Source organism: Pinus tabuliformis, chromosome 4_1 (genome assembly GCF_031772625.1).
Source record: "Pinus tabuliformis cultivar Carrire ecotype Pingquan chromosome 4_1, CPIR1, whole genome shotgun sequence".
Classification (NCBI taxonomy): domain Eukaryota; kingdom Viridiplantae; phylum Streptophyta; class Pinopsida; order Pinales; family Pinaceae; genus Pinus; species Pinus tabuliformis.
This window is the reverse complement of record NC_142303.1, coordinates 242175021-242185038: the sequence shown is the minus strand read 5'-3', so window position 1 is coordinate 242185038 and position 10018 is coordinate 242175021.

The following is a 10018-nucleotide window of genomic DNA, read 5'->3' as shown; positions in this document are numbered from 1 at the left end:
TAGGCTTCTAGAGTGTTTGTCCAACTAGGATTTCTAGGACTAGTAACTCAACCCACCAAGAGCTCTGAGAGATTTTTTCTAGCTAAGGCTTCCAGCTTGTAACTCTATCCAAGTTGTTGCAGGGCTTCCAAAGTGTTTGTTTATCCAGGGCTTCCAACAACTAGTAACTCAACCCAAGCTAAAGGAAACATGAGAACCAACTTAAAAAACAAAGAAATGAACCCACAACACCATGGCTATCTAGCAAATGGAAAGGCTAGGAAAATCCACTATCAATCCAGGCAATCTTGCATGCCAATGAAATATCATGACCAACAAACCACATGCATATGCCATTCATGCCAAAACTAGTGAGGAAAACATACATTCAACTCGTTACTTGTAAGTAAAACCCACTGTAGCTTCTAATCTTGATGTCCTCTTTTGCTTTCCTGCTCTTCCTTTGCCTTCTTTCTCCAAAACTCCAAGTATGCCACACTCTCCAAGAGTTCTTCAAGAAAACTCTAAGTGTCCAAGAGTATGAGAGAGAGAATAGAGAGAGAGCTCCAAAACTGAACTAACAAAAGTTTGTGTACTGATCCTCAGAAACTTTTTTATTAATGAGGCCTTTATTTTCTTCATTTTCCATTATTTTCCTTCAATTTCCTCCTCACATGCAACCTATGACCTTTCACCTCTATTTTCTCCTAATTTCCATTATTTTCATAAATAAATGTGCCTAAATTCCATTTTTCCTTTCCAAAGTCTTTGTCATTGCCTTTTCCATTTTCCTTAGAAATTAATAAATCACTAGTGATCCCCCATCACTATGGTTTTTCGCAACATTTAGCTTGGAATAAGTGTCCCATCAATCGTGGTTATTATTCTTCCTTTATTAACTTTTATTACATGGAATTTTGACTAGGGTTGCTACAAAACCCTCCCCCTTGGGGGGAAACTGTCCTCAGTGTTCAAAAACACCTACAACCAACAAGGCTGTTGTAAGAAAAACATACTTCCAATGGCAATTTATAACTTAGCTCGTTGTATTATTTACAATGATCATCTTGTTGAGAAGAAAACTGATAAAACAACATAATGAATATAACATCATAATGACATGACACACATACCGCTTATTGGAGCTTTATAACTTAGCTCATGGCGATATTTATATCCATATATACATAGGTACATATACCAAACATCACCAAAACATGTACGAAAACATATACCAAAAATTTTTCTCAACCAGTGAACAAGGAAGGATACATAGGCTGCATATGACCGCCATCTCCCATGTAGCTTCATTGGGCCCAAAGTGCTTCCATTTCACTTTAACTTGCTCAATTGCTCGATTTTGGAGCATGAGCATCTTTTCCTACAATATACACTAAGGCTTCGACTAGAATTCTCCATCTAGCTCAACTTGCAATACAAGCCAATAAATCACATGATCAACCTCTTTAACATGCTTCTTAAGTAATTACACATGGAAAACACCATGGACTCTCACTGTTGGAAGCAATGCAAGTCGATGGAATATTGTCCCAATCCTCTCAATACTACTGAGGGTTCCACAAAACCGAGGTGCCAACTTGGTACATTATCTAATCCGCAAGGAGCTCTTCTTCAGTTTGATGCGCAAGTACACCTATTCCCCATCCTAGAACTCCTTCAACAACCTATTCTAATCTGCATAACTTTTCTGCCTATCTTGTGTTTCTTTCCAATTCTTCTTGATTACCTGCATCTCTTTCTCCATGTTTGCTAGCATGTCTGGTCCAATCAACATCCTGTTAAGTGGATCACTCTAACTGATGGAAGTATTACAACTCTGTCAATACAATGCCTCAAGCAGACTCATCCTTAAGGATAACTGATGTTGTAAGCGAACTCTACTAGTGGAAGGTACTCTTGCCACTTCCACTTTTGATGCATCACATATCCTCCACTTGTCCTCCAATATTTTGTTGATCCTCTCTGTATTTTCATCTGTCCATGGATAATAAGTTGTACTAAATGCCAACTTTGTGCCCAAACCTGCAAATAACGCCATGGAAAATTTTAGGGGCTAATGTTCGCCCAGTGGGCTAATTTTCCATGATTTTTCCAAAAAATGATTCGCCAATTTCCAATTTTTATAAAAGATGATTCGCCCAAATTTTAGAATATAAAATTATTTTACCTTAAAAATCGCCAACATTATATAGAGACTATATATAAAATCATTATAAATTTGAATAATTTTGCAAATATATCATTAAAAAATTTATAGTTTGCATATTAGGGATTAGTGAGATTCGCCAATGTTTTTAAACTTCAAGAAAATTTTCCATCCTTAAAATTTTCCTTGAATAACGCCTTCCAAAACTTGGAAGTGAACTTCAAATCCCTGTCTAACACAATATTCTTTCAAACTCCAAGCAATTTGACCATGTCCCTAATGCAGACCTATACTACATCACTCACTAAGAATGTAGATTTCACTGAAATGAAGTGCACTAACTTTGTCAACTTGTCCACCACTACCATGATGTCCTCAGAAAACCTGTGATAAAGTCCAAAGAAATGACCTCCCATTTCCACTCTGGAAACTAAATCGGCTATAGCAGTCCATATAGATGCTTACACTTTTCCTTCACCTGCTAACAATCCAAGCACCTAGTGACAAGCTCTACTACATCCTCCATCAGATTCAACCAATAACCAAACTTCTTCATTGCGGTCATTGTTTTCTAGTAGCCTGGGTGACTTGAATATGGTTTCACATGAAAATCCCTAAAGGTCACCTTCTTGAGCTCACTACTATCTAACACATATATTTTGTCTCTAAATCTAACCAACCTGTTTTCCATGAGATGATAGTCCACATCCTGTGCACCTACATTTGTACCTGTACGTGTACCACTAAATGTACCTATACCTGTACCACTACCTATACCACCATCTATACATGTACCTGTACCACCACCTATACATGTACATGTACAACAACCTATACCACTACCTGAACTCTCCTACAACCAGTGCACAATATCCATATACCTAACATCATGTTGACCTACCTATAAGATCCTATCCTGTAAGTTTGTCCCATGGGAGCTCATAACTGCTAAGTTATTTACTGTATCTTCTTTCTAAGAGAATTTTCCACCATGTTCTCTGTATCTTTGCTATAACTAATCTCAAAGTCAAACTCATTGATCATGGCCAATCATGAGTCTTCCTGGCAAGAAGATAGTTCCTCCGCATCTTCAATGCATGTATGATCACTACCAACTCAAGAGAATGTGTCAGGTAGATCTTCTCGTGCTCATTCAACTTCTGTGACTCATAGCATACCACCTATCCATCCTGCATAATGACTCCACCAAGTCCTCTCTTGCAGGAATATGTACATTCTACAAACTCTTTGTGTGGATCTAGAATCTTTAACACTAGTGCAAGTGTCAACAATTGCTTGAGCTACTCAAAACTAGCCGCACACTCCTTTGTCCATTCAAACTTATCACCTTTCCTCTGTAATGATCTGATATGATAGGTAATCTGTGGTAAGTTCCTAATGAAAATCATGTAATAACCTACTAATACTATGAAGGATCTCATGTCATCTACATTCGTGGGAGCTTCCGACTCCATGATAGCTCTTAACTTTTCTGGATCACTTTTATGCCTTCCTTGGAGACAACATGTCCCAAGTAATGTACCTCAGTCTGAAAGAAACTACACTTGTTGAGCTTATCATCAAACTGATGCTCTCTCAACAATATCAAAACTATTGCTAAATTCTTGGCATGCTCTTCTTCATTTTTAGAATATACCAATATATCATCAATTAACATAATAACAAACTTATCCAAGTATGGATGCAACACACTATTCATCAAACACATAAAGGTAGCTATAGCATTAGTTAAACAAAATGGAACTACAAGAAACTCATAATGTCCATATTTGGTCCAGAAAGTTTTCTTGTAGATGTCTTCTTCTTTAATGTGTACCTAGTGATATCCGGAACTTAGATCAATCTTTGAGAACACTATTGCTCCCTTCAATTGATTGAACAATTCACCAATCCTTGGAAATGAATACCTATTCTTGATGGTCACTTTGTTCAATTGCATGTAGTCAATGCATAATATGAGAATACCATCTCTCTTCTTCATAAATAGTACCGGTGTGCTCCATGCTGATACACTTAGCCTAATGTATCCCTTGTCAAACATGTCGTTCAACTGTAGCTTCAATTCTACCAACTCAGGTGTAATCATCCTATAAGGTTTGTTTGATGTTGGAACTACCCCTGGCACCAACACAATAGAAAAGTCTACTTCCCTGTGAGGTGGCAACACTAAAATATATGAAGGAAATACATCTTGAAACTGCTGTAGAACTAGGTACCTTCCCAAAACATTTGCATCCTCAACTTCCTTACCCTTTTCACTAGAAATGTGCATTGCAAATAACACACACCCTTTTTTATGATTGTGCTTTGCCTACATAGCTGTCACCATCCTAATTGATGTTTCTTTCTTCTTACCTCACAAAAATCTTGGTTCTCCATTGTCAAACAAGCACTCAATGGATCTGTCATAACAGTCCACCTTAGTTCTATGAAGGTACAACCAATCCATTCCCAACAAAATATTATATGATCCCAACGATAATACATTCAAATGTGTTGGAGTAGGCATACCCTTCAAATCAAATGTGCAAGCTCTTCCACAATGATGAACTTGCTTTTTTGTACTTGTATCCATTTGTACTAACTCATATTCTGCATGCACTTCTTTATTAAAATCACACTTATCCACCAAGTAAAGATTAACATAGCTATAATTATATATAGGGTCAATCAAAACATAAACAACTTGATCACAAAGCTTACCATCCATCTCAATGAATGATGCTTGATCGTCTGCTTGTTTGTTATCCAATGTTGCATAGATACGAGGAACACTCTGACCAACATCCCCAACAGTATGCTCCTCCTGTGCACTATATATTTGAGGCCTACGACCCTGATTTTGTAGACAATATCTCATGTGATGATATTTTCCACAAGTCCAACACTCTCTAGGATTCCAGACAGCATCCTTGTTTTTCTCCTCATATTGATGTCCTTGTCCTTTTTCAGATGCATTGAAATTCTTAGATGGTGCTGCATTCTCTTTATTACCTCAATCTTGAGGTCTTTCTCACTTCTTGTCCCATTTTCCTTTGTTCTTTGCATTACCTTTCCAATCTGGCGTTGTCTTCGATCTGCGCTTCGATTTCTCATAGTAGTGATTTAGCTTTTGGATGGCCTCCTCCAATGATCTAGGCTCATCCAATTCAATATTGTCTTTGAATGCAATTAGTAACCCACTAGCAAATCTCTGAATCTTGGCGTTCTCCTCCTTTAGGTAAGGCACATACCTCAATAGCTCTAAGAACTTGCTAGTGTACTCCTCATCTGTCATCAATCTCATCTTTAGCTCATAGAATTGTTTTTCCTTGTCATCAAAGTATCTCTCTGATAGGTACTTATTCTTGAATAGTCACTTGAACTCATTCCAAGTCAATTCATCCTCATGAATATCTCTGAAATTCTTCACATCTTCCCACCAAATATCTGATTTACCTTTGAGAATGAATGTAGCTATTCTGTCTTTCATATTATTTGAGTAATCATGCAACCTAAAGAACTTCCTCCTGCCAAGAAACCATGCCTGTGCATCCTGTGATTTTTTCACCTCTCCATCAAATATAGGTGGATTTTCTTTCTTAAAATATTCTGGAAAATATCTCTTATCACTCCTCCTATAAGGGTGATAACAATGATGATCATAGTGCCAATCTGAACTGGAACTAGAATAGTACTTGTGTCCATCGCCTCTCCTATTCGAAGTATCGAATAACCTACCATCTCTTACTATGTCATCTCTATCTGACCTGTGACCACCATGAAACCTACTGCCATATGCCCCTTTATTTTTTTCATCCTAGTCATGGTTGATCCGAAGGGGTCCCTATCGCTGAAATTATGACAAACTTTGAATTATCATTACATTTACCTCTGCTTGTTTCTCCTATGCCTGTATGATTATTTCATTGTCTACATTACAACTCCTTATTCCTTCCTTCAATCTTCTAAGTGTCTCTTCTAAATCAGAAGGTTTCCCAACACCACACTACTCATTTGATCCATAGGGAGAGGCTCTAGAACTATAGTCTACCATCTTTTTAATTATCTTTGATATTCTTCCGGCAAGGTATATCATGTCAGCTAAACCAAATCATAATAAAAAAATGTACCTTACCATAATTCAAGGAGGATACCTCGTCTGCAAGATCAAGCAGTCAGCATAATACATGTATAACATAATCATGATAGCATATATACATATAATACATAAGCATATAACTACGTAACATTCATTCTTGCTAGATTCCAGTCATCAATGCATGAACATATGAACTAAACATATTATGACCTCATGCAAGACAATAACCACCACATCACTAGACACTTGACCACATGTGAACACTAATGTGCATAATAAATGCATAATCAACCACACACTGATCGCAACGTACTCCACAAGAACAACATTAAATTCCCATGGGAACCTCACTACAACCATGATCCATATCATACAAATGCAACAAGCACATGGTCTTACAACACAAGAAACATATATGCAACTGATAGGAATGCATGACCAACACAGAACCCATCTAGTCTGAGTGGTGAACCTTGATTTGATACCACTCTATAACAACCTCCTCCCATATCTACCCAAGTAACTGACCAATAGGGGTAAACATGTGACGAGAAGTTACTATGATATGATTTGACCTCCTAAGTCACCTTTAGGAAGTGGAAATGATGGAAACACACCATAGAAACCTTCCACATCAAGAACAGGACTCCCAGGAACCATCCCAAACTCTAAGGTAACTAGCCCCTGGGTCCCACTAAGTTTTCTGACCATTTAACCCCTGGACGCTCCCTTGATATGGACAAGCATGCGGCCAGGGGGCTCCAGACGCTCCCACAACATGGGTATGCATGTGTCTAGGGACTTTTTTGCCATTGTTGTGATTGCATCTCTGAGATTTCAGCCACTTTTTCAGGCCCAGAGCCCAGGTCACTGCCAAGAACTCAATGACACTTTCATAATTGCAAGATAGCAACAGAATAATGATACACATACAATTACTTGAACAAGGACTTGGTTGGACCCCTACTAGCCATGACAGGCATTTCATCAAACATGTCACAAATATATAATCTACATGTGTAAACAACAGATCTGAGCATAGGGATATCATACTTATCAAATACTCGCTAAGAAGTATTGTTCCCTTATATCATTAGCTGCATTATCATCTATTCGGTCATAGATACATTATTCATTCATTTAAAAACAAAAACACGAGTAGAGTTATAGATCATCCCTGTCATAAAACATGCTTATAACCAACATAATAACAACATGAATATGAAGGATACATCAACCATATAATCCATATATAAGGTAGTACATTTACACATAAGACATCAAATAAATAAGATCTTAGTAATGAATACAAAAGCCAACCTATGATGGGACTACCAGGTTCACCTGACCATAGAATGGTTGAGCCAATACTCTCTTCATCCATTCACCCTTGTGCCATATTCCAAGCATGAATGTGGGATCTCATAAAACACATCCATCAAAACAATCTAGTATTCTGGAGGCCAAACCACCTCAACCCATCAAAGAGTGATTCCACCTCATGGTCGGACATCACAATCATCACCAGATTGGTCTCCGCCCAAGCTTTCCAAGGCTTCAAAGCATCTTTCCAACTATGGCTTCCAGGACTAGTAACTCAACCCACCAAGGGCCTCTAGAGCGTTTGTCCAACCAAGGCTTCCAAGACTAGTAACTCAACCTTATATGTTAGAAGGCTTCTAGAGTGTTTGTCCAACCAAGGCTTCTAGGAACTAGTAACTTAGCCCAAGCTAAAGGAAACATGAGAACCAGCCCGAAAAAAAAAGAAATGAACTTACAACACCATGGATATCTAGGAACTCACACGGCTAGGAAAATCCACTGTCGGTCGAGGAAATCCTCCATGCAAATGACACATCATGACCAACAAACCACATGCATATGCCATGCATGCCAAAACTGGTGAGAAAAACATATATGCAACTTGGTACCTGCATGAAAACTCATTGTAGTTGTTGATCCTGATGTCCTCTTGCACTTTCCTACTCTTCCTTTGCTCAAAAAATACAAGTATGCCACACTCTCCAAGAGTGCCTCAAGAAAAATCTAAGTGTCCAAGAGTATGAGAGAGAGAGAGAGAATTGTGAAAGAACTCCAAAATTGAATTGAAAAATGTTTGTGAACTGATCCTCAAAAGCCTTTTTATTAATGAGGCCTCTATTTTCTTCATTTTCCATTACTTACCTTCATTTTCCCCTTAACATGGAAACTATGACGTTTCAACTCCATTTTCTCCTAATTTCCATTTTTTTCATAAATAAATATGTCAAAATGTCATTTTTCCATTCCAAATCCTTTGTCGTTGCCTTTACCAATTTCCTTAGAAATTAATCAATCACTAGTGATCCCCATCACTATGAATTTTCCCAAAATTCAGCTTCGAATAAGTTTCCCATCAACCGTGGTTATTATTCTTCCTTTATTAACTTTTATTACATGGCATTTTCACCAGGGTTGTTACTGAACCCTCCCCCTAGGGGAACATTGTCTTTAGTGTGCAACAACACCTACTACCAACAAGGCTACTTTAATAAAAACATACTACCTGTGGAGCTTCATAACTTAGCTCGTTACGGTATTTACAATGATCATCCCGCTGAGAAGAAAACCAACAAAACAACATAACAAATATAACATCATAATGACATGACAACCATACCACTTATTGGAGCTTTATAACTTAGCTCATGGCTATATTTACATCCATATACATATGTATATACCAAACATCACCAAATCATGTACCAAAACATATACCAAAACATCTTCCCAACCAGTGAATAAGGAAGGATATATAGCCCACATATGATTTTCCATCTCCCATGTAGCTTCATTGGGCCTAAAGTGCTTCAATTGCAATTTAACCTTCTTGATTTCTCGGATTGGAGCATGAGAATCCTTCTCTGCAATATAAACTAAGGATCGAACTAGAATTATCCATCTGGCTCCACCTACAATACAAACCAATCAATTACATGATCAACATCTTTAACATACTTCTTAAGAAATGACACATCGAAAACATCATGGACTTTCACTGTCACAGGAAGTGAAAATCAATAGGCTACTAGCTCAATCCTCTCAATAATACTAAAGGGTCCACAAAACTAGGGTGCCAACTTCGCACATTATCCAATCCATAGAGATCTCTTCTTCAATTTGATGTGCAAGTTCATTTGTTCCCCAACCTAGAACTCCTTGAACAACCTATTCTAATCTGTATAGCTCTTCTTCCTATCTTGTGTTGCTTTCAAATTCTTCTTGATTACTTGCATCTCTTTCTCCATGTCTGGCAGCATGTCCTATCCGATCAACACCCTGTTAAGTGGATCGATCTAACTGATGGGAGTATTACAACTTCACCCATACAATGCCTCAAGCAGACTCATCCCCAAGGATTCATGATACCCATTGTTGCAAGCGAACTCTGCCAGTGGAAGGTACTCTTCCAACTTCTGCTGCTAATGCATCACATACATTCTCAACATGTCTTCCAATATTCTGTTGATCCTCTTTGTTTGTCCATCTTTCAATGAATGATAAGCTATACTAAATGCCAACCCTGTGCCCAAACGTGCAAATAACTCCTTCCAAAACTTGGAAGTGAACTTCACATCCCCGTCTCACGCAATCTTCTTCAGAACTCCGTGGAATCTCACCACGACCCTTATGAAGACCTATGCTATATTACTAATTGATAATGTAGACTTCAATGGAATGAACTGTGTTACCTTTGTCAACCTATCCACCACTACCATGATGGAATAATG